The sequence below is a fragment of the Cyanistes caeruleus genome, chromosome 1, assembly GCF_971803275.1.
Source record: "Cyanistes caeruleus chromosome 1, bCyaCae1.hap1.1, whole genome shotgun sequence".
NCBI classification, from domain to species: domain Eukaryota; kingdom Metazoa; phylum Chordata; class Aves; order Passeriformes; family Paridae; genus Cyanistes; species Cyanistes caeruleus.
In genome coordinates this window covers 73535713-73560161 of record NC_141701.1, presented here as the reverse complement: position 1 = coordinate 73560161, position 24449 = coordinate 73535713, and the positions used below count along the sequence as shown (strand labels likewise).

The 24449-nt window shown below is 38.2% G+C and overlaps 1 protein-coding gene across 21 annotated transcripts in view; it reads left to right on the top strand.

Moving 5' to 3' along the window:
• Window positions 1–24449, top strand: part of CTNND2 (catenin delta 2) — a 693808-nt gene that overhangs the window by 240510 nt on the left and 428849 nt on the right. The window contains exons 2-5 of one of the 21 annotated variants that reach the window (XM_086897841.1): window positions 318–520; window positions 1378–1539; window positions 1722–1856; window positions 4878–4976. The exons of 17 other annotated variants lie outside the window; for them this stretch is intronic. The gene's annotated coding sequence lies outside the window, so the exon portion shown is untranslated. Of the gene's footprint in view, window positions 1–317; window positions 521–1377; window positions 1540–1717; window positions 1857–4877; window positions 4977–24449 lie in introns of those variants that run through there. 3 more of the 21 variants (XM_086897855.1, XM_086897743.1, XM_086897769.1) reach the window with 3 other exon arrangements.

The following is a 24449-nucleotide window of genomic DNA, read 5'->3' as shown; positions in this document are numbered from 1 at the left end:
GGCCACATTTTAGAGTTCACATTAAAGGCAAAAAAGTAAATGTTGCCCTTTAGTATCTTTTTTCCCTCAAATGCCTCTTGTTCTTATTCAGCAGCACTTGATTTGACCGCGGTTATTTCTTGGTGCGACCCTGTTGCTTTGTATTTTCACCCTAGAAAATGTTCTCAGTAAAACACCATATACTCAACTGTACTGATGGCTCTCTTTTCAAATTATAGTCTTAAGTATGTGAGAGCAAGTTTTTCATTTTTTATAGTCATATTTAGTCTTTCAGACTTTGCTAAGCGTTTCAGGTAGATTTTTTTTTTTTTTTTTAGGTCCATCAGCTAATTTGAAGTTCATTACAGGTAGTAAAAATAATGTATGTTTATGACCTGCTATTTTCATCTGCTGCTTCCCAAGTCCTAGGGAAAGGTGTCTGACTGTTCAAGGGATTAAATAAATGAATTTCATGTGGAAGTCAGTTGTGTGGAAAAAGTCCCGACAGCCTTCTTTGACACAGAGATGTATACTTGTTAAGGTAACAGTTCAGTAGTTTGATCTTGTGGCTGAATAAGTGAAATACATAAAATGTAAAAACAAACCACCCTTCCTTATGTCTAGTACTTTCTACCAACAATAAAAAAAAAGTGTTTTAGAGCATATTGTTTTTATGTATTTTTCTTGACTCTGAAAACTCTAGGAATGTCTTAATGTGGGGTAATACTGTTTACTAGGTGATTGCATTTGTGCCATTAAAGGAGTAAACATGTATCCTCACTGTCCCTAAACTAGGACACTCACGAAGTCCACGAGGACTGAAATACATGGCTTTGAGGGATTTTTTTCTGATATAGTTAGTTTTTATCACTTAAAGTAGGAAACAAAAGGTTTTCTAGATCAAAATGGTACAACTATTCAATGTTAAGCTAAGTGCTGGAGTGTTTTGTGGTGTGGGCTTGTTTTGTTTGTTTTTCCCTTTTTTTTCCTTCTGGTAATCTTGAGTATTCACCTGTTAAAAAAATCTTTCTTCAGATGTTCTCATCTTCTCATCTGACCAATAGAACTACTGTAATTACTTCAAGATGGAATTTTATTTCAAAAAAGTTTAGTAAAACAAATTTAACACTTGACTAGTAGTTCAAGTGTTGTGTGCAATTGATCCTAGCTTTTTCCTACTTGATCCAACTAGTCATTTTAAGTAGTTTGTACCACCAGACTGATTTTAGTAAGACTGCTTAACTTGTTCTGTGGTATTTTTCAGTTGATTGTGGTGTCTTAAAGCATGCTCATTTGCTGTAGACTCTTTCAGTAGCTTTCTAATTGCAGACAGTTTAATTTTAGTGGCTTCTGAAGTCATGTGTGGAAACTGGGTACATTCTTCCTCTCCCTCCTAAGATATGCTGCATAAAGGCCCCAGTTGGTCTCAACTGTGGGAAGAACATTAAAATGACTTAGAAACCATCATGGAGTCCTCATAAAGCCTGTGGGGTCAGAGCAGTACCTGAAGTTGTTACAGCAGTTAATTCCAGTCTCCTTTTCTAAAGTCCTTTGAGGTAGGTGTAGAAATAAAAATTCTGTGAAATTCCTAATAGAGTGTGCTCTCAGTGGAACCTCCTGCAGTTGATAAATATTTCAAAAACCTGAAAGTTAGTGATACATTTTAAATGCACTGCTAAACTGAGATACTTCATGGTCCTTTGCATACATATTTGAATTATTCATTTGTGCTGTGCAGGTAGATAATGGGCCAAATCTATGTTTTGCATTACTCCATTGATCTCTGAGTAACTGAGCTACATCAAGCATATCTGTACATCTTGCTTTTTGGAAGTCCAAGGCAAAGTCGGAATTACTTTGGTGATTTTATTATACAGGTAAGAGTTGTTTGTATACTAATTATTAAAGTTCAGTAGCTTAAGCATTTCCTCATTAAGATAATTGTAAGCAGAAGGTATAATTTTATTTTTTTTCTTTTTCTGAAAATCAAACCCATGGTTAGTGTTTTAGTTGCTGAAGTGACTGAGAGATGTGATAAAGCAGCTTTTTGTCATTGGTGAAAGTTCATCCTAATAACCTACTAACTTAGAAGTTCTTGACACGCTTCTTTGTACCATGCTACACTCTCTCTGCGTGTTTTAAGCAGCCATCCATGCCTTGGTCCATGATACTGATGTGCTGCATTTTTGTGTATGAATGTATACAAACTGTACATATACGTCTATTTTAAATACTAGGTACTTGCTTTAACTTAGAATGAGAGGCAGAGGTAACAGAAAATGGAAAGCCTTGATCTGTCAGCCTGGACTAGATTTAAAATGCTGACTCTGAGCAGGTCTTTCAGATGGCAGAGCATTTGATGGAAGCTACTATCCCTACATTTAAATTTGTATATGTAATATACAATATATATGTAATTTGTATATGAAAGAGGTTATTGCTTGTGGGGGAGCTTTCTGTCTGTCTGTCTTTCTGTCTGTCTTTCTTGCCTGCCTGCCATAGAAATTTTAATGTCAAATTTAACTATTTAATTTTAAGATCCAGAGAGATCCTTTCAGAAGCCCCTTAGCATGGAGTTCATACTATTATGAATACTTTCTGCTGGAGGTCAAGGCCCTTGTATGGCATTCTCAGAATGCTCATTCCAGTATTTGGCTTTTGAAAAAGCTAACCTGAAAATTAAAGCAGAAACTTTGTTCTAGCTGTGAACATATGAAAAACATCTCTGTCGGTGTTGAGTGCTACAAAATGTGCAGTTTTAGAGATCTAGAAGAAAAAGTAGGTGGAAACACAACTGCATGTATGTCAGTTGAAGTAAGGGCATACTTAACACCCTTGTACGCCCTGTGTCTAACATTTTGTAGTGACAGTGTGCACAGCCAAGTTATTCCTTTTATCACAACAGAGTGAGCAAATCAGAACTTGGAAGTCAATAAGAAAAACACATATTTAGGATGTTGCCAAGGAATTATCACCATTGTATGTAATTCCTGTTAAGACCAGATCTAAAAGATTTATTCTCATTGAATTGAGACATGTTGAAGGCAAACAACTTCTGCAGCATTAGCAGTCATCAGAGAAGCTAAGAGTTGGGACACCTCTCTCTTCTGTTCCAGAGAATTCTGTAAAATGCAATAAGCATTTATTGACAGTTTCTTCTAAAAGTATAGGCAGAGAAATATTATCTTTTTGAATTGTTGTGCAATTATATTAAATTGTTTGGTGATCAGCAAGCACTCAGATGCCATCATGTTTTCGGGTTTTTTTCCTAGTTCTGGCATCAGTTTTCCTGGTAGTGATGAATATTGGTTCATTTTTTTTTTAAGAAATCTTGAGTTCTTTTAAATAGTATTACCACTGAGCAGGAGTGTACCATGTGTTTAAGGTATTTTGATTGTGTAATAAATAAATTAATACTGATTATTGCCATTCTCTTAGATTTGTACAAGTGTTGTGTAAGGATATCTACGTGTGGAGTGGTACCAAGCATTCAGTTTGGAAACTGAGGGCAGAAGATGTCTTTGCTTTCTAGTATGTACAGGCTCTCATTCTGGCATATGCTCAGGGCTATTTCACTTGGAACAGGCACCCATTCCTTGTGATGTTTGCATGCATGGTGGCTCAAAGATGTCAGTTGCCATGGTGGGAAAATGGTAGGCTGCTTATTCTGCCTACTGGATGGCCCAGCAGACTATAAATAAGTAACAGCATCTCTTCTACAGCCTTGGTTGTGCAGTTGCTCATTTCTGTTTTGTGAACCCACTGCACAGTTGGAATTCGTAGTAAATCTGAAATCTAATTAAAGTTTGAGTTTGCCTTTCTGTGTTTCCAACTCTTCTTAACTGACAGAGTTCATGAATGTGCAAAAGGGACATGCCAAAATCTGATACAAATCTCTTGCACGGAAGATTAAAATGACTGCATAATCAGTAATATCAGAGGGGGTGTTGTTGACTAATATGTAGAAAACAATATAAAAGTGTAGAGGTAATATTACACACTTATAGTTTTTTTGAAGTTAATTTAATGACCATCTTCAGAAGGATCAGTATTTTATTGCTGAGCCCAGTCTAGCATGAACCTTCTAATCATGCTAATGATTAATGATCGAATCTATCTTTTAGAGCGTTGAAAACATTAGTTGTCACAAGATGTCCTTTAAGCAATAGAAAAGTCAGTGTGTTGCTGGAAACTAACTGAGAAAACCTAAAACATTCTTCTAATGCAAGAGATGGTTGATTTACAATAGATAAAGACAAAGAATTAAAATAGAAGGATAGCAGAGATTTAAAACAAACAAACCCATCCTAATCCAAATAAAGTTTTTCATTTATTTTATTCTAATTTTTTTTAAAGTTACAGTGCTACCTGTCTGCCCTGCCCTGATTTCAAGTTAGATTTCTTTTGATTCCCCAGCTGACTCTCTCAATTGGCTTCTTATGTGATAAAAATTGAAATTTGAAAAAAAATTTGAATAGTCAAATTTCAAATTGAGAGTCAAGCATGTAAATGGCAGCTTTCTGTGAGGAGTGGGTTCTCATCTTTGTCTTTGGTCTGTGCTGCTTTTCTCCACCTCTGTCTGCACAGTGGCTCTGTTGTTTTTCATTGCCTGTCTTCCTGTGGCTTTCAAAGCCATTATGTGTTCACAACTCTGTACTTCTGAGCTATGACTCTTTTAAAATAATTCCCACCTTATACTCTGTCACATGGGTAAAGTCATTCAAAAAAGCTAGTTAGCCAGTCCCTGCCATTAGATGGGGAGAGAGATGTTCCTCAGTTCTTATGTGAAATTCCAAGCCATTAGGGAGGGAAATTCATATCTGATGAGTCAGAGGAAATATTTTTAGTGATCTATCTCTAATCTATCTCTAGTACCTTTTTCTTTTTTTTTTCCCTAGTGAAGTTGATATTAAGTCAAAGCCAGAGGTTCTAAGATGGTTTAAAATGAGGCATCAAGATCTGCTGAAATTAGTGGAACTTGGCTTACTTATCAGGAGGTGGGTCTGTGTTGGGTTGCCTTATAGTTGTGGAAGACTTGCCTGAGCTGATAGAACCGGTATGTTTTATTGTGTTCTTGCTGAAACTGTTACACAGCTGCTTTAAGTAAGTTCAGCCATGGTAAACTACACCACATCTTGACATATCCTGTGGAGGAGGTTAAATGTCACCAGCTTTATCTGCGTAAACTGTGTTTGAAATCATGTGCTCAGAAGGATGTAATTAAAAGAGAAAAGAAAAAAATGCATAAACTGCAAAAATTCTTGGGCTTTCCTAAATAATTTTACAGCATCCTCACCATTATTTGTTCCCCTCTAAACAGTCATAAGGGTAGACATTGGAACTGCTTTATTTTGGGTTTAATGTTAACCAAGCACAGATGCCTAAAAAGTCGTTTCCAGTAAATGATTTGCTGGTGCAAGGATCTGATGAATAACTTGCATTCTTTAATCTATGAATTGAACAAACATATAGAAAAGAATTTAGAGCAATTTTATTTTAACATAATTGTTCCTGTATGAGATTATTACTACATGTGAGTATTGAGTAATCATATTTCCTTCTTCATAATTCTTTTTCTGCTTCAGTTAACTGTAAGGCTATATATGCTCTGTTCCAGCAATGATTTGTGATTTTCATTACAAATAACAGAGCCTGTGTATTCAGTACCAAAATATTAAATGTATTGAAATTGTAGTTACAGAGGTGGAGAATTTTCCTTCAGCAGTAGCACAATGGAGTGTCTAGATTTCTCAGTCATTTTTGGCATATGAGTTACTTGCATCCACTTTTTGAGGTCATTTTACTTCCATTCTCCTGTTACTGCTCTAGTGATGTGCCAGCAATCCATGCTTTGGTTTGGTTTGTGGGTTTGTTTTTCTGTGTTTTTTTTTTTTTTTGGTGGGTTTTTGGTTGGTTGGTTTTTGTTTTTTCTTTGGGTTTGTTTTGTTTGTTGTTTTGTTGTGGGTTTTTTATTTGGTTATTTTTGTCTTGGTTTTTATGACTAGTGCTCAAATTTTGTTTCATAGATGAAATATCTACTTTGTTCACTTTTCAACTATAATGTTGTTAGTGCTCTGGCTACTATATGTACTTTGTTTCTAATAAGTATTTACCAGAAAAAAAAGAAGTTATTTAAACTTGTTTTTAGTATAAACTGGGGTTTTTCAAGTGCCATTGTCCCTCTTAAATAAGCTTCTGCAGTTGTTTTAAAGGCCATGTACATAAACATACAGTGCTGAATTATATGAAGAATTGTATCAATGGTATTTGGTAGCCATGTCCAAATTAGCTCTGTATTTAAATAGGAACTTTACTTGGAATATGCATCTATATATTCTCTCAGTGCTCTTCAGACAAGTTTCCTGTCTTTGAAGAGTGGCGTTTCACACATTAGTCCTAACAAACTGTTATTTTCACAGTATCTTCTAGTTTGACTGTTATTTTCACTGTGTTTAATGTCAATTTAAAGGATATTTTAAAGTTACTGTTAAATTATTGTAATGAACCTGTGCAGCACATCATAAATAAGTTATTTCTAATATCATATGAGCTGTCTGGCTTATACTGAAAATTTTGTACAAGAAGAACTTGCAGTAAATCAGACACATGGAGTAGGCCACAACTTCATTTGCTTGGTAGCTATAGTTCTGTGCTGAAGAGCCAACACTAGATCACAGCTTCAGGGAGGCAGGTAAGGGAAAGGGTGAAACAAAAAATTAAGTCTTAAAAGGTGGTGATATTTTTCATTTGGACATCTAGCTTAGTCCTCCCAACTAAAGAAAAAAAGGCTGCTTTTATCTTAACAGAGCAATAAAAATGTGTAGGCATTTCCAAGGAAAATGAAATCAGAAAGGTTTATAGAACCATCACATGTTGTATGAGACACAAAGCACCTTTGCAATGTCCCTGTAGGCATCTTAGGACTGGGTTACCCTCAAATGGAATGGGCAAAGTTCATCTTTTTCCTGTGGACTATGGCAATACACTATGTTCTAGATTACCTGAAAGCATTCCTTGAAAGTTACAGGATTTCCTTTAATGGATAAACTCCTGTTATAACAGCTTCTTGACACTTGTATCTTTAGGCTCTCTTCTTTAGCCTATCATGACAGAATTTTTGTTTTCCATGTTGACAGTTTGTTCATGTGTTGGTGGTGACTCGCAAACAGACACAATAGCATTGCTTCAGAACACATGCATTACACATATGAATTTACCTCTTTGCAGAAAATGCTACCTGAACTAATATTCTGGAAACACCAGGAGTCTACTTCAAGTATATGAAATTATATTTTTAGCCTTGCCATCTGGAAAGACACAAGGCATCTCAGCCTTGTGAACGTGCTTGGTGATGTTTGGGGAAAAATAGAGGGAATAAATTTGGGTGTGGCTCCTTTGTCATCCATTTTCCTGCACTGCTAACATGAAGACAGAAGTGGAGGTGTTTTATAGGATAAGATACTTACTGTTTTAAGGAATAGCAAAATTCTGCATACTTTGGAGTGTAAACCTTTTGTATGATGTGTAGACAAGTAAGTTACAAAGCAGCTGCCCATGAAGTGCTCACAAGTGGAGGACAGCCTCTTACATTGCAGCTTGAGGCCATTTCTGTTACCTGACCTGGATGGTCAGGTTCCAGGTAAGCTGGCAGCATCTGAGCTAAAAAAAAAATATTGACATCACTAACTTGAGTTTGCATTTCTGTGCTTTTCTAGATAGTAAAATCCAGAAACAAGTTGACAAGTTTGGTTAGTGAGCTAAGCAGTGTTTCTGGGAGCCAGGTGATGTTAAAATCAGATTGCAGTTAAGTGTTTATGTGCTTTGAAGTGTTTCATTGGTTTATCTCAGATTGTTGAGGAAATCCCAGGCAGTTGGGAGGTTGTCTGTTCTGACAGGCAGCAGCATGTCTTTACTTCCATTTGGTCTCCTGGCTCTGAGAGTTATCTCCTGTGGCTTATGCAACAGAAGGTTTTCTTTGTCACTACTTTCTCTTTGCATTTTTCCCCAGGAATAATTGGTGCATTGTGAGTAAACAAGTAGAGCTGTGATTCCAGCAGTGCTGCACCACTTTCTTTCTTCTCCCAAATTTTTGCTCTGTGTTCACTCCTGCCATTCTGTGACAATGTGCTGTGTATGGGTCTTGCTGTGTTCTTGAAGAGTTTTCTGAGTTGGGGGTGTAATTTTCTTGTCTGATATTATATATTAAACAATTTCTTATGTTTTTCATTAGGAATTGTGTGTCTGAAATTATTTCATAATGAAAATCTGAGTTCTTTTTGAGTTATTGAATTGGTTAGAAATTGCATGTATGGCTGTGGTAAATGCAGCATTAGATATAAAATATTAGATATAAGCAGTCTCATTTACTCCTAAACAGGAATATATGTACAAGTAGCACTTGCATCCATCTGAATAAGGCTTTATTTTGTCACTATATGCATGAAGATTAAAGTGTGTTTTGCATATTCCTGTGTTTTGTTGGTTTTTTTTCCAAACAAAATGTGACTTGTTTGCTATTCTGTTTACCATTTCAGGTATTATTGAATTCTACTATTAGTGTCCTGCTATCAGTCACTGTTTCACATACTTAAAATCTATGACATTATATGACTGTCGGTATCTCATTACATTGCTTCCTTCTGTGTGTTCAGGGGCTTCAGCTCAAAGTCTGGCAGCTATAATCTCAACTGTTTTCCTGGTCTTATTTTTAGTTCTTTGCCATCTGTGTTATAATGCCTTAAAATGAAAATAAGCTTGGGTAAATGTAAAGGCAGTTTCTGGACACTTGTTTTTGGAAATAACTACCTTGGGTTAGGAAATCATACAATAGGGATGGCTGTGGCATAGCTGCAGGACAGAGCAGATAAAGAAACTGCCTGGTTGGCTGTGACCTCCAGATAGTCTCTGTTTAGATATCGGGTATCTGTTTAGACAAACTCTGAAATGCCTTATAATTAGGCTTTTATTGTGCATGGGCCTCCTAATATAATCTTTTAACATTTTTAAGACAGGAAGGAGACAGGACCTAAGTTTTAATTAGTACTGGCTCTTGTAAAACAGCTGTCCATAAAATCAATGAAATTCCTATTTTGATAAAGGTTTGTTTTTCAAGCTCTTACACAACCTCCTTGTGTAGGTTGCTGTCTTTGCTTCCTTTAAGCTTTTAATTTTTAATATTCATGAAATGCTTTAAAATAATATTTTTTTTTTTATTTGGAGGGAGAAGTCAGATACAGATTTGAGACAGCTTTGGGACTTGGCATTTTATGATTGATTTTTCTGAATGGTAGAGTAGGTTTATTAAAAAAAAACAATTCAAACACACTCTTCCATTTAAAAATCAGTATATTTGAAAGGGAATTTGAAAAAAAAAAATAAATACAAGCATTGTGAAGGGATTGAAAGTTTTTCTGGGAATGAGAGGCCCAGTCATTACTGTTTGGCAGCACTGTCCTTATTGTTTCAGAATATCTTCGTGCATGACACAATATTTTTTTTAATATATAAGGGAATTAATTTAATTATGATTTTTTTCATTCACCACCTCATACTGATTGTAGCTCAAGTTTTGAAGCATGCACCAGTAAGGCACAATATAACTTTGAAAAACAGTATTTTTTAAAAAAAAATAGTTTGAAAACTAATTAAAAAAAAAATCAGTTTACAAACAAAATCAATTTGGCTCAGTTTACCAAAACATGAGCAGGATTCAGAAACAGCTTGTTGGCAGAGCTCAACAGCAGGAGAAGCTGTAGTCGATCAGTTCTGTCCTCTTCAGCAGGTGTAATACCATTTGATGGGAATTGCAATACATGCTTTCAGGGGACATGTGGATAATGTGTCCAGATGATAGCAACATCAACAAAGTATAGAAAAAAAACATGGGCAGATGTTCGGCTTATTCTGTCTACATGGTTACATGTTCTTAAATTCATTGTAGTGGAGTTTATCTACTGTTGTGGTTTGCTCTCTTAGAATGAAGGATTTTATGGCGGGCTGCTAATGTTGCAAAAGAGTTCACCTGTTGCAGCAGCCATATTTTGCAGCCTTAGCTGCAGGAATTTTTTACTTTTCTTCTAACCCTTTTTTTCCCCCCACTCTTTCTCTCCAGACATATTGAAGTGCTAGGTTTGATTACAGTGGGATGAATTGCTTTATGGTTTTGACATACAACAGGGTATTCCTGCAGTGTGACGGGATACTTCAGACCCTCACAGACAGAAGATAAATTGCACACTTTTCAAATGTCACCCTTAGGAAAAAAAAAGAAAAGCCTCTAGGTTTATCTAAGTGAATAACTAATAACTTTTACTTTTGATTTTTTCTGCTCTGTGTGTGCCAGAAGTATGGCTACTCCTGAAATTACTGTAATAGAATTTTGACTAAACTTAATCTATGGAGTACTAAAATGTATCAATAATTACTGAAAATATTTGCAGATTATTAACTTATGAGTAATTGTTCTAAAGATCCATTTATGTATAATTAAAAGTGGTGGTGTATCCAGCTATTCTGTCATCAGGAGATCCTGTTGGCATGGGTAGGGCATCCTGTGTCTATTATCTGCTCCTGTCTCCTTTCATTCCGACTACTAGAACTCCTTAGTATTCTAGATCAACACAGCTTGCAAATTTAAATTCAGTGCTTTGTAAGATTAATTCAAAAAATGTATCAAACTGTGATTTTGAAGCTGATGTGAGCATTTAAAGAAAAGGGAGCTTATCTGCTATTCATTTAATGCAGCATGAAATTAACATCTGACTCAAACAGCAGCATTTTAGTAAATAAGATGCAGCATTCATTATGAGGCCTCATTATTCCATATGCATAGTAATATTTTTAAAGTGTAATTTTTTCTTCTTCCTAAGCTGCTCAAAATGTTTCCCCCTGTTTTTCAACAAGCCATTGTGTGTTGATGTTTGTAATTAGATCGTTCAGTCATTGTCGTCAGAAAGTTAGCATTTTCAGTGGTTGCAGTTGTCTGAATTATCCAAAACTTTCTCATTTAGAAATATTTAAAATTATAATTTAGGTCACATAGTTTTTATGTTAATCATTATTTTCAGTGTTATTTCTCACATGACTTCTCAAGCTTAAGTTTGTTTCACTGTAAATAATTTTGTAGTTTCCATTTTAGTGGAATTCTGTGTTTTCTTTCAGGGAACACATAGTTGCCAGTTATTTATGTGAGGTACTGTATCCAGAGCTTTGTGTACTCAGTTGCTATGGAGATACTTGTCATCCTGTCTTCCTAGGAAAGTGATAGTCCAGCATGGCACCAAAGATGCCCAAAGCAGTGGTGTGCAGAAAATTCACTGGCAAGTATAAAACCCATGTCACTGGTTTGAAAATCCAGTTTGTATTCTGTAAAGTCAGGAAAGGGAAGTAAAATTATAAAAAAACCAAAACCAATGCACTTCAGCTTACCTTCAGGAGGTTATGTTCCCCTCTATCCAGTCCTGACAAAAATCCTGTTGCCAAACTTCATAAGGCAGTTAGGATTGTCTGTAGAGACTGTACCCTATGCAAGTGCTGGATCCAGAAGGGCTCTTTGCATCTCTCCTGTATCAAACATGAGCTGGAAGAACAAAAGTTAGAAACTATTTGCAGTGTTTGTGAAGTTGCTTAAAGGGAAGGAAACTGATTAATAAGGCTTTAATTTTCAAAGTCCTCCTCTTTAAGTGGTATGACACTGTTGTAGGACTTTTTGCTCTTCCAAAAAAAACCATAAAAAGTGGTTAGAGGCACTTTATATTCTGATGATGCTGTCAAAGATATCCCAAACATTGTTGCAAGGTCTCTGCCCACTTTTTGTGAATGTATTCAAGGGAGGGCATACTGTATTCTCTTTCTGTCTCTCTCTTTCTGGCTTTTCTCTGCAATGGACATGAGCCAGAGAAATGTCTTTCCTGGTCAATGCAGTCTCTTGTTTGAGGAAATGAAGTAGAGTGCATCCCATTAAATTATTCCTTTCATTTTAATTTCAGCGATTTTGCTTTTGGAAAGGATACACACTTTGCCAGACATGTAGTAAGAAAAACCAGTCTGTACTAAATAGAAATCAAGCTTTATGGATGGGAAGTAACCCAATAATAAGAAAGCTTCAGTAGAGGTGAAATTTTGCTAAAAATCATGATTTTGGTACACTAAATATATACTCTCTCATTTTAAGCCAGAGAGGAACTCACTCTATAAATTTTCAATACTTGCTAAACCAGTTTGATGTCACATTTTGCTTGTTACATGACTGGATAATGTAAAATACACAAGGAATATACAACAGAACAGGTCCAGAAAATTAAGCAGCTTTTCTTGTATTCTTCCAGCTTAGCATTGCAAAAGTTTCTGGTACTTGTGTATTCTGGTCTGGTGAGACTCTCCTTGAAAGGGTCTGAATCCAAGGAGCCAGACTGACTGAGCAAAGAGGCTTCTCAGGCCTATATTCAGTGCAGCTCTCAGACTAGGGAAAGTTAGTGTTTTGCATGGTGCAGGCTATTATTTAAATTAGAGTGTCTGTGAGATGAGAGGAATAAGCTTTGTAAGGTAAGACAAGTTGGACCATCTATGATCAATTCAGAAAATAAAACAATATTCTCCCATATTGATATAATTGGATATCCTATACATTCCTAGCCCTCAGGCACACCAGGGAGAAGCTACACCTCTCACTCTTGATTAGATGGAGGAAAAGATCTAGAAATCTCTTTTTTTACTACAGAAGTGTGTTCTGAGAGGGAGAATAATTTTGATGGCACAAAAAAATGTTATCTAGTACTGTATGGCTAACAACTGTCAGGTAAAATTTTGCTGCTTCTGGGATGATGTTCTTGCTTCAGTAACCTTGATAAGGTTAGTTTCAGTCAGGGCTATGCCAGGTAACTCCTTGCACCCATACATGCTGGGAGCCATCTGGCTGACAAGCAGCTTTGCCAAAAAGGGACCCAAGGGGTCCTAGAAGACACCAAGTTGAACATGACCCAGAAATGTACCCTTGTGGCTAAGAAGGTAACCAGTGTCCTTGGCTGCCTTAGGAGGACAAGTGTTGCCAGCAGGTCAAGATGGATGATCTTTCTCCTCTGCTCAACACTGGTAAGGCCACACCTTAAGCACTGGGTCAAATTCTGGGCTTCTTGGTTCAAGACAGATACAGACATACCAGAGGGGGTCCAGTAAAGAGCCATTAACATGATGAAGGGACTGGAACATGTTCTCCTATGAGGAGAGGCTGAGAGCTGAGACTGTTGAGCCTGGGATAAAGAAGGCTTGGGGAGGGAAGTCATCAATATTTGCACCTGAACAGAGGATGCAAAGAAGAAGGAGTCAGATTCCTTTCAGTGGTGTCCAGGGACAGGACCAGAGGCAATGGACACAAACTGAAATATGGAAGGTGCTGTATGAACACCAGGAGACACACCATTACTGGGAGAGTGACTGAACACTGGAACAGGTTGCCCAGAGAGGTTGTAGGTTCTTTTTCCTTAGAGATGTTCAAAAGCTACCTGGGCACAGTCCTGGACAGCTTGCTCAGGGTGGCCCTCTGCAAGTTGGACAAGGTGACCTCCAGAGGCCCCTGCCCACTTCCATGCTTCTGTGATCCTTTAAAGATGCCTGCCATGCATGGTTAGGGAGTATGTCTAGTGCTGATGCATTACATCCTGTTCGTGAGCAGGTTGGGGATTGGAAACAAACACAGCAATCTTGCATCTTAGTTATTGTCTTAGGTTGCAATGCAAGATGTAATCAAAAGTATGAATTCTATTACCATCTGTTAAAAACAGGTGGGGCAGTGTTCTTTATCTCTTCAATGACCCATCCTCCCTCCAGGGCGATATCTTCTGTTAATGGGCCATTGAGTCTCACTGCATGACTGATAAAATTACATCATCCCATTGTGAGATGCTCCACCCAGGGGGGAGGAGCCAAGCATTTCTATATTATATCTGAATATAATCTGAGATGCAGAATGCCACAGTCAGCCTTTTTCCACTGGATTCCCAGAGGAAGACCGGACTCATCTATACCACCACTGGGCCTTCAGAGGTAAAATACACCTTTCTATGGGATCAGTGCTTCAACAGAACCACATCTGTCATTCCAGGAGGACTGCAGCTACTATTTATTTGGACTGCTACCAGCACCCTGACCAACAGGGTATTAGGTTATATTCTGACTCTGCTAGTGTTTTTTGTACTACTGCATTTTTATTTTAATTTTCCTAGTAAAGAACTGTTATTCCTATTCCCATATCTTTGCCTGAGAGCCCCTTAATTTCAAAATTATAATAATTCAGAGGAAGGAGGGGCTTCCATTTCAAGGAAGACTCCTGCTTTCCTTAGCAGACACCTCTCTTTCAAACCAAGGCAGTTCTGTTGTGCAAGAAGAGATTGCAATTCCAGATTCTCTTGATTTCAGGCTAGTGAAGATCATTCAGAACTATCACATCCCATCTCATTTCTGTATTTGAGACATTTGGCTGTGCAAGTCATATGGCTTTGACAAATACTCCCAACACATGCGCAGTTCTGAGATGCTGAAAAATAGAGCTTAAACTTTGGTACCACAGGTTTGGTATTTCTGATTTTGGAAGTAAAAGCAAGGTTCCTCTTGTGCTGCTTCAATTCATGTCAGGTACATATCTCTACTTCCCCTCAGCCATGGAATGGCCAGAAATCCATCTGCTATACAGTCCATGTGCTCCTGTAGGGCAGGAGAGCCAAATGCTTTCTGGCCATTGCAGATCTGCACCCACTTACCAGCAAAACTGGGCATTCCAACCACCCCATCATATGGGCTTGAACTACAGCAACTCTCACCAGGCACAAAGGGAGATTTTCAGGCTGCATGGTGCTCCCAGGCCCTCAGTCCCTCCCAGGCTGTGCAGTCAGCTTCACTTTTGTCTCTGGTTTCTCAGAATGCCTTGTCCAGGGAGGTGAGAGGGAGCTTTGCTGGAGGGGTGATTCTTATTCCTTCCCTCCCAGACCAGCTTGGAATAGCTTTCCTGTTGCTGTCATGGAAACGGTACCCAGAGTCACAGAAGAGGCAGAATATGTGTGGCATTCAGCTGCTGCTAGGTGTGGGGAGAGAGCCCTCATTTTACCCAAACCAAGTTCCCACTGGGGGAAGAGAAGTTAGATTTAAGATGGGGGGGGAAGGGGCAGGGGGAAGAACAGTATGGCTCTAAACTGCAGCCTAGAAACCATGTCTGGAAATTAATTCGAATTCCCTCTCTGACATTAAATTAACTTATAACACTGAGTTTAAAATTCTGTGTAGCAGCCCAGCCCCAGTACAGATAGTTGTACTGGCTGCTGCTGCCATCGGGATTACCTGTTAAGAGAGAGATGAGTCTGATCCTGTTATGCAGAAATTAAACTTTTCGTAAGACAAAAATAAACAGGACGCTGTGCATGTGATGATGGATGGACCAGGGTCCAGGGTCAGGCACAGGTCCTTATACATTATGGAACAGGGAGGAGCTAAGGTGGTGTCCAAGGGAAGGATCCAGTGAGGACAGGGGATTAGGAATATTATAATAACTGTGGCAAAACTTAGCCAATGGGAACAGGAAGAACAAAGAACATTCTGACAACGAGTTTCGTAGAGCCAATGGGTGAGTTTCAAAGGTGGGCTTACAGCTCACTCAGAAAAGGAATTTTCACATGGCTTTGAGTCGAGCTCTTCTTTTTCTATCTCAGTCAAATCAACCCCAACATTTTACATGTATAGCTTGCTTTCATTTACTTTGCTTTTCCTTTTCAATACTGTGATATCATAAACCTTTTTTTTTTTCCTGAAAAGGGAACTGCAACTCTTCCCTGTTTTGGTTTTTTGTGGTCTGATTTTTATTTTTTTTTGTTCTGCATTTGGGATCAGTGCTTTAGTAATATGCATTGTATGAGACGGGTCTTGGACCTGTTATCAACACTTCTGGAAGGTTCCTAGCAGGCACCCAGTTCCACAGGGATAGATGCAGTTTTGATTACTGTGTTTTCCTGTAATAGGCTTGAATTTCAGATTACTTTCACAATACTGTCAATGAAATATTCTGATTGAAGTCATACAACAAATTTATTCATTCATTATTTCTACTCACTCTTTCTTCCCTCTTTTTTCTTTCCACTGAATCAGTGAAAGGTAACAATGATTCCTATAGCTCTCTTATTTTGTAATTGTATCATAGCAGTACTTTTGATATTTCTTCTATAAGGAACATCCCTGTAGAGATGCTTCTCTCCAATTCAGTTTCAGTTCAGAGTTCAGTTCAGTTTCAGAGTTTCAGTTCTCTGATGTTTCCTCATCAGAGGACATACATACAGACATACATGCATGCATACGGACATAATTTTTGTGGCATTAGAGTAGTCTTTGAAATGAAATCTGTCCTGTAATTGTGGAAGCAGCACAATTGTCTTAGTGAGGCATGGTAATTCTAGAGTGCAGCAAGTGTTGTTTGTGTGTTTGATCTCCCAGAGATCAAGCAAATCCAGTCCAGTATATTTAATATTCTGTTCTATTCATTGCTTTACCTACAATGAGTAGTACAAATCTGGACTCTTTCTGTTGGATTATTTGAGAACTCAATAGCAAAATCTCTTTAGTGTTTCATTGAAAAATAGCCTGGATTCCCAGTCTGGATGTTTTAAGGATGAAAATCTATTTTTCTGTAGAAAAACCTGATACATCATGCTTTCTGGTATTTTTTTGGTGGCAATAAATGTATGTTTCACTAGTAAGAGCAGGCATTGTTGGTTGGGTGAACTGTCTTCACTGATGGCCTCAAGTATATGTTGACTAAAGAGGAAGAACAGAGCCATAATATGTGATACTGTTTTCTTATACTCAAAAGCCACCTGTTTTCAGGTTTCCATGACCTGGAAGTCCAGTGAAGTTATGGGTACTTAATAACCAACAAAAGTATGCTTGTTACATAAGTATCATCTTCTTTCATCTGTTTGCAAGTCAGTAGAGTGCTTTTGGGTCAAAATCAGAGCTATTGAGAGAAATCCCGAGGTGTCGTTCCGATTGGGAACGGCTAGAAAGAATGACATAAACTCTCAAGGGAGTTTCAACACGAGAATTCTCTGGTTTATTACGTCAGGCCTGCTTTTTGTAGACTGGTACGTGGAAGGTACAGAAAGGAAACTCCTATTGGTTAAAAAAGTACTACATCACCATCATTGGTCAGGGGGGGCCCATCACCCTCCTGGCCTTCTCCTGCAAGAGAAAACAAGACTGCAAAACAACACCTGCAAGGCTGTTTAGTGTCCCTGAGAATTGTTTTAATTCCTTCTCATATTTTTCCCAGGCTACTTTCTCAGGCAGCCTGAGGAGCCGTGCGGCCTGTAATTTGTACAGGCACTGTGGTTTAGATTTATCATCCATACCGAGGTGTTGGTTATGGACCTAGGTGAGGAAGAAGTGGATCAAGCCTTTACTTCCACGAGTCCTCAAGCTATCATCTTCAAAAGGGAATTCAACCATTCTGGTACTGGGAAAACAGCACGGTGGTGCATAACAATCTGGGACATTTCCAGGATGAGTTGGGAACAGCTTCTTCATGTGGTGTTGCATTCCGCTGCAATGAGGGGCACAGCAACTTCCCTGGGCCTTGGAGTCTCGGATCTCAGGCAGCTACTAATGACCAACAAGAAAAGACAACAGGATGGGTCTTGGTTTAGCAAAATCCAGGATCCTTTATTGAACCAGAGACCAAGACAAGAATGAGGGTAGAGTCATGGGTTTTATATGCCAGGGTAGGGGTGGAGTTTATGGTTGGGGTCCAATCGCGAGAGGAGCAGGGGACTGCAAAGGGGCGGATTGAAGAGGACAAGCAATGGGTGCAACTAAGGCGGGAACACTGCAGTAGAATTTAAACCAATGAGGGTACAGGAAAATAAGAACATTCTGGTGCCATTCCTTATCTGACAAAATGGGGTGGAGTGTCTTTTCCTGGGCTTGTGGAGGCATGCCCCACAGGGTGGAGGGGTGGAATTTTTAAGTCACGTTCCTCGCCCAATGCTCTCTCTGTAGGTAGAATCCCTGCCTCCTGGGGTGGAGACACTCCACAATGTGGTTGTGGACGGACCAGCTAGGAACAGTGCTCTCCTGGACTGAATGTTTACCAGTAAAGAACTGTTGGAAGATAAAAATGTGAACAGCAGTTGCAGAGACTGTAAGAGCATAGGGGCCAAGGACTTGAGGAGGACAAGTGATCAAATAAAGATCTGAACTTCAGAAAAGTAGATTTCAACTCAGTCAGGGAACTTGTAGGAAGGATCCAACGGGAACCTATCTTGGAGGGCAAAGAAGCTCAGGAATGCTGGGATATTTCCCAGTGCAGCTGCTTCTTGAAGTGCAAAAGAGCAGTCTAGCCCCCTAAGCAGGAAAAGGAGCAGACATAAAAAGAAATCAGCTGGAAAGGCACCAAGCTACCAAGAGAGCTCAAATGAGGAAGGGAACACTGGAGCAGCTCAAAAGGAGACAAACTTCCAAAGACAAATATAGAGGTACTGCTTCAGTACTGTTATAAATGCAACGGCAAAATATGGTTAATATAAACAGCAATTTATTATAACACAATTTAAATCACAAACGGGAGAAAAAAACACAATAAAATAGATCAGCGCAGCGCTGGGTGGACAGGGGTCTGTACCCAGAGGTACAGATTTACCCAAATCCACACGGAGGGTAGACCGTCCAGGGTTTTTATAGGGATTTTGTGTCTTGGGGCTAAACTCCGAGCAGTCACTGTTCCAAAAAGAGTCTAGATGGCTTGGTTGAATGGATTTCCTGGAACCCTCGAACTGAATCAATAGACAACTGGGCAGAGTCTTTTCGTATGTGAAAAGTTCTGATTGCTTCCTGATTGTATCTTTGGTTGGGCTCTCAGGGTGAAGTGTCCAGGTCCGGTGTGGAGCTGATGGGTATCTCGGCTGGGCTCCTCTCATTGTTCAGTTAGATTGCTTTTTCAGTCGTGGCTTATAGCTTATAGGGTGGGGTATCCAGATTCGATGTGGAGCCGTTGGGCATCTCGGCTGGGCTCTTCTCATTGTCTAGCCTGATTGCCCGTGTTCTGCTCTTCCTCTCAGGCTGATAAGCGTCACCTAGGATCGTTATCACCTGAATAGGTAGTTACTGCAGGGTTTGGGGAGGAATCTTTAGGTCACACTATATTTTTATGTGTTCTATACTGTTATAAATACAGTTATATACTTATTCCTTCCTTCACAAATTTTTTCCAAAGTTACATTTACCACAGTAGCTCTATAGAGTAATGCAGAGATGCTATTAAGAAGGCAAAAGCTCAGCTGGAACTCAAAGTAGCAAGAGATAATAAGAATAAAGATAGTAAGAGTTTCTGCAAGTATGTTAGCAAGTAGAAGTACAAGAATGATACAGCTCTGCTGCTGATAAGGGCTAGAGAGTTCATCAAAAATGGCACAGAAAAGGCTGAGGCACTCAGCCATTACTCCTAATGGGTAATTTCAGGCCCCAAAACTGTCAAGAAGAAACAACAAAGCAAATGGTAAACCATGGATAGTACAGAAGAGTTGAATGTTGTTGCCCTTCAGACCTACCGTCCTCCACAACTTTTTATTGTTGCCTAATTTTGTTGACCTGTTGCTCAATCTTTGTTTCAAGTCATTCTATATGTAGTGTGGAACATGGAACCAGAATTTCATTTGTGGGCACCTTCAGCTGGGAGAATTTACCATTTATTTCCTGATTTTACCTATTTAAGGAAGAACTTATCCACACAAAAACCTTCTAGATAACTTGTTCATATTTATGTTAGAGGCCACAAATTCTTTTCTGTGTTCCAGATTCTGATGATTTTCCCAGTAAGACTATTTGGCTTGCTGGTCTACAGTCTTCTAGATCTCCCTGTAACTGGCAGTGCATTCAATGTCTTATAGTTTTAAGCTGTGTATTTCTTAGTTCCTTAGAACTATTGAGCAAATACCATCTGATCTTCAATTTGCTACAGGATGTTTTGTGAGTTTGTTTCATGACCTATTCACCTCTATTTCAGGCAGATCCTCTGGTAAGACTCCATATGTGATTCCTTAGCATGAGAATTTCTTGTAAAATAGTAAAAATTTTCATGAGGGATTCATTTGGTTTCTCTTCAGTGAACCCTTTTATATGCTCACCAGTGGTTTTACAGACTCTTCAGGCACATTCTTGCTCCTGATGAATTTGGAGAAATACTTGTTGGTTGCTTTGATGCTTTTGGATATTTGTCCCTTAAAATACTATTGTGCTGTCTTGTCTTCTTATGTTTAACCTGTCAGTATTTACACTCCTGTATTTTCTTCTGTTGAAGACGATTTCAACTTTCAGAAAAGATGTTTTTTATTAGTAACAACTTCCTTTGGCCTCAGTAACTTTTTATGTCTTGACCTTTTCTTGATACACTGCCTTGACTCTGTACATTACATCATACACTTCCAACAATTAGTTTCCCTACTGTTTATTAATACTTACTTTTAGCTTTAAGCAAACTTATTGATATTTTCTTGCGTATTTTTGATTTTTATGTGGCTCCTAACTGGCAGATGCTCTGCTTTCTGTGGGGATGTTGGATTTAAGGACAGAATGATCACTAAGAGTAGCTTCTCAGCTTCAAGAAGTGAAATTATCTTAATCAAGTCAAGAATTTACTCTTGTCCTGTGAACATTCCAAGCATCTATGGATGGAATTATCCAAAATTCAGCTCATGTGCCATGTCATTGTGTTACTTTATTTCTTTTTTGTACCAAGTATTAAGGTAATTGAAGACTCCCAGAACTATTGCATTTTGTACCCATCGTTCCAAATACATCTCTGCCAACTTCATACTGCATCAGCCCATATGTCAACCCATAAAAGGTGTCTTTATTCAGTGAGATTTTATTTTACTGATTGTATGCTCTTTCCCTACCTATCCTTGCCATACTACAAATGTTATTCTGAAATACATGTTTCTTACCTATTTGTTTTTAAACACGCGATTTTTACTCTATAATTTCATTATGAAAACCTTTTTATTTTGTTCAAAAGATGAGCTATTCATACCAGAAATTAGGAGAATAAGATCATAATGATACTTCTTAAAACTAACATTTTCATTGCTAATTGCTTTTCTCTTTCATAAGGAACAATATGAATCTGTTGGGAATTTCCTGAAACTGTGGTATTTCCATAGGGTAGCCAGAAAAGGAATGAATTGCCTAATTATTTTACTAGCTCTCTTCTTTGTAATAAAAGATGTAATAAAAGAGGAAATATTCAAAAGCTATTAAAGTTAACTGCTATTGCCACAGAATCATCTGTGAGAGAAAATGTGCAAATATCAAGGGTTTGCAGTCCTACAGTTCAAATTTTTTTTTTAACCCATGCTGGGATTTTTTTTCTTTAGTACTTAATAGTACTTAGTAGCAGAAGTAAATGAATTATTTGACTAATCAGTGTACTGTCAGCTAGAATAATAGATTTTCTGTTTATGAACATCCCTGTATTTGAGCTGAATTTACAATTTTGATGTAATCCTTTATTTGAAAATCCATCCACATTCAGATACTGTAGCAAATTGTGTGTCTCAAGTGTGCAGAAAATCAAACTTCTAAGTTGCTAGTTTTAATAAGAAAAAAAAAAAGGTATTTATTTGTATGTTCTAGGTTGTCTTAAAAAAACCTCAAACTCGTCTTGCTTTGTTAGATAACTTTTGACTTTCTTAGTAACTTACTAATTACCAGCTTTTTAATCGCTACTGATGGCAATATTCAGATCTAGTATCCTAATTAATTCAGAAATTCAGGGAATGTTGCAAATTATGGAGTCTGTTCTTGGATATGCTGTACTGATGGTTTATGTCTGTGTTGAGAAATAAGTCCTTTTTATAAGGTGAGGAAAATCATAAGAAAAAATTGTTCACCTGAATAGTTTCCTCAGTTCAAGTGGGAGAAGAGAAAGGGTTTTGGCTGCTCTTTTAGACCATTTTGGACAAGTGTAAAGCTAATGATTTATCATGCTGATTCTCCATCTATCTGCTGTGCCTAGGATGATGTGTACTCTCACAGCTCTGGGAGGGAGAACTAGATCAGAGGCATATAGACAGGGAACTGGAAAACTCCATGAAGAACATGCTGGAGGAGACTTCAGATCTCTAAGCATATAGATAGACTGCTCAAGAAGTTGTGTGTGTCACTGGTGTCTACGTATGTTGGTGTGTGCTCTGACAGCTCTGCAGTTTTTGCTGGCATCTTGGTACATTGACCAACAGCACAGATCTAATCAGATAAGAAAGGAAAACCAGAACCTGAGGATGTTGTCAGAACCAGAAAAGGCTTTCTTAGTGCTTCAATGTCTAGGACGTTTTTAGAAGTTTCACATTTTGTGACCATGTTGGTTGACTCCTTTGCTTTTCACAGGTTTTTAAACTATACAAATATATATATATATATATATATATATATATATATATATATGTATGTATGTATGTATATAATTAAGCATTTTCCATCTCCAACGTGTGTGTTGCTCTTTTCAGGAGAAAATTACTCTGCAGATATGTACTGGTGAATCAAGGTAAAAAGCATCAGTCCATGGTTCTGTCTGGTATATTAGATTTGCTGAGAATGCTTCTAGAGCTGCTACTGTAACTTTTCCACTTAGACATATGATTTGACAGCTGAGAAGTAAATGAGAATTACAAGCTCAGACCACTGTAAGACTGGAGTCAGGGTCTGTTGCTAAACTCCAGCTCTACTTCTCTTACTCTCCTTGGAGAAGGCCTACTACTTTGAGGATTTGTTTTGCTCTCACATTGAGCTTTACAAATAACAACATTAAGCCCTGAAGCAGGTCTAAGTCACTAAGGTAGAAAGTCAGTTTAATCTTACGTCCTCCTTAAATTGCTGCTGTGGAGGGTGGAGAAGCAAAACACTTGCATTAGAAAGCTCACAGTAGTTCCAATCCTGTCCTAACACTCCAAAGTTTTTACTTACAGTTTATTGCTTTATAGGCAGAAGTAGTTTGCATGGGAGGAAGTGGAATAGCACAGCAATCATGGTGGATGATGAAACATTGGGAGTGTTGGCAAGGGATAAAAGAACTAATGGGAAGAAGAAGAGTTAGCTTAAAGATTGAAGCTGAACATAAAACAGAGAGAAGAAAAAAATGGGATAAAAAAGGACCAGACAATTTGACATAGAAAAATGGAGATAATTTTAACAATTTTAGTGGTTACACTGGAAAAGAAATAATGCAATTTTCCTAGGAACAGAAGTTGAGGCAGTTGGGCAGTGTGCCTTCAGAGAGCAGAGCTTGCCTGTAACTCACAGAGAAGCAGGGCAGTATGCCTAGAGAGCTAAAATATACAGTGTAATAGTAAAGTAAAGGAAAGTGTCACCATATTTGTATCAGGATCCTAAACATAGAAAATAAAATAGGATTTTATTTCTATAAAAGTTGTTAAAGGTGTGAAAGGGACTTCTTTGAAGTAATCTTATGTAAAAATGAAGGAATCGTTTATTTTTAAACACTGTAATCAGCCAAAATAGTTGTTTATCCCATAAATAATCCATATACATAATAGCCTAGGCACCATGCTAATCTCTTGTAAAGAAGCATGGGATTGCTAAAACGGTCAAATCGGGCAATGGAATAAGCTAAAGAAATTCAGACTGATAAAATGCAAACATTTGCATCAAGTGAAACATGTCTTTATGTAATCATCATGATCATAGAGTTTGGTAGCCTCTGATCTAGTCAATAACTTTGGTATAAAGGCTTGAAAAATATTCAGAGCTCATAAGTTCTAGGATCATGGAGAAAATAGGTTAAAAGAGTCGGGAGGTCTGCTCCAAGTAAGTCTACCTTCAGTGTTAGATCAGATGTGAAGAAGACTTGAAATCTCCAAGAATGGAGATTCTACATGTACAACCTGTTCCAGTGTTTCACTACCCCTGATGTATTTTTTGGTTTTCGATTTTTTTTTTAATTACTGTTTTTGTTGTTTGTGTTTGTTCTTTTACCGTTTGTTCAGTTAGAATTTACTTCATTGCAGCGTGTCACTGCTACCTGTGTCCACTTGCTGCACATGCCTGGCAAGAGCCTTCTGATGTGTTCACCATAATCCCCTTAAAGAAGTGAAAATCTGTGACAACCATGCTACTCTGCTGGGGGCAGAGTGATGGGAAAACTGCCCAGCAGAAGAGGACCAGGGAGTATTGATTGACAGTGGCTGAACATGAGCCAGATTGTGCCCAGATGGCCAAGGCCAGTGGCATCCTGGCCTGTATCAGCAATAGTGTGGCCAGCAGGACCAGGACAGTGATTGTCCCCCTGTACTTGGCACTAGTGAGGCCACACCTCAAATCCTGTGTTCATTTCTGGGCCACTCTCTGCAAGAATGACATTGAGAGACTGTAGCATGTCCAGAGAAAGGCATAGAGCTGGTGAAGGGTCTGGAGGGTCAGTGATACGA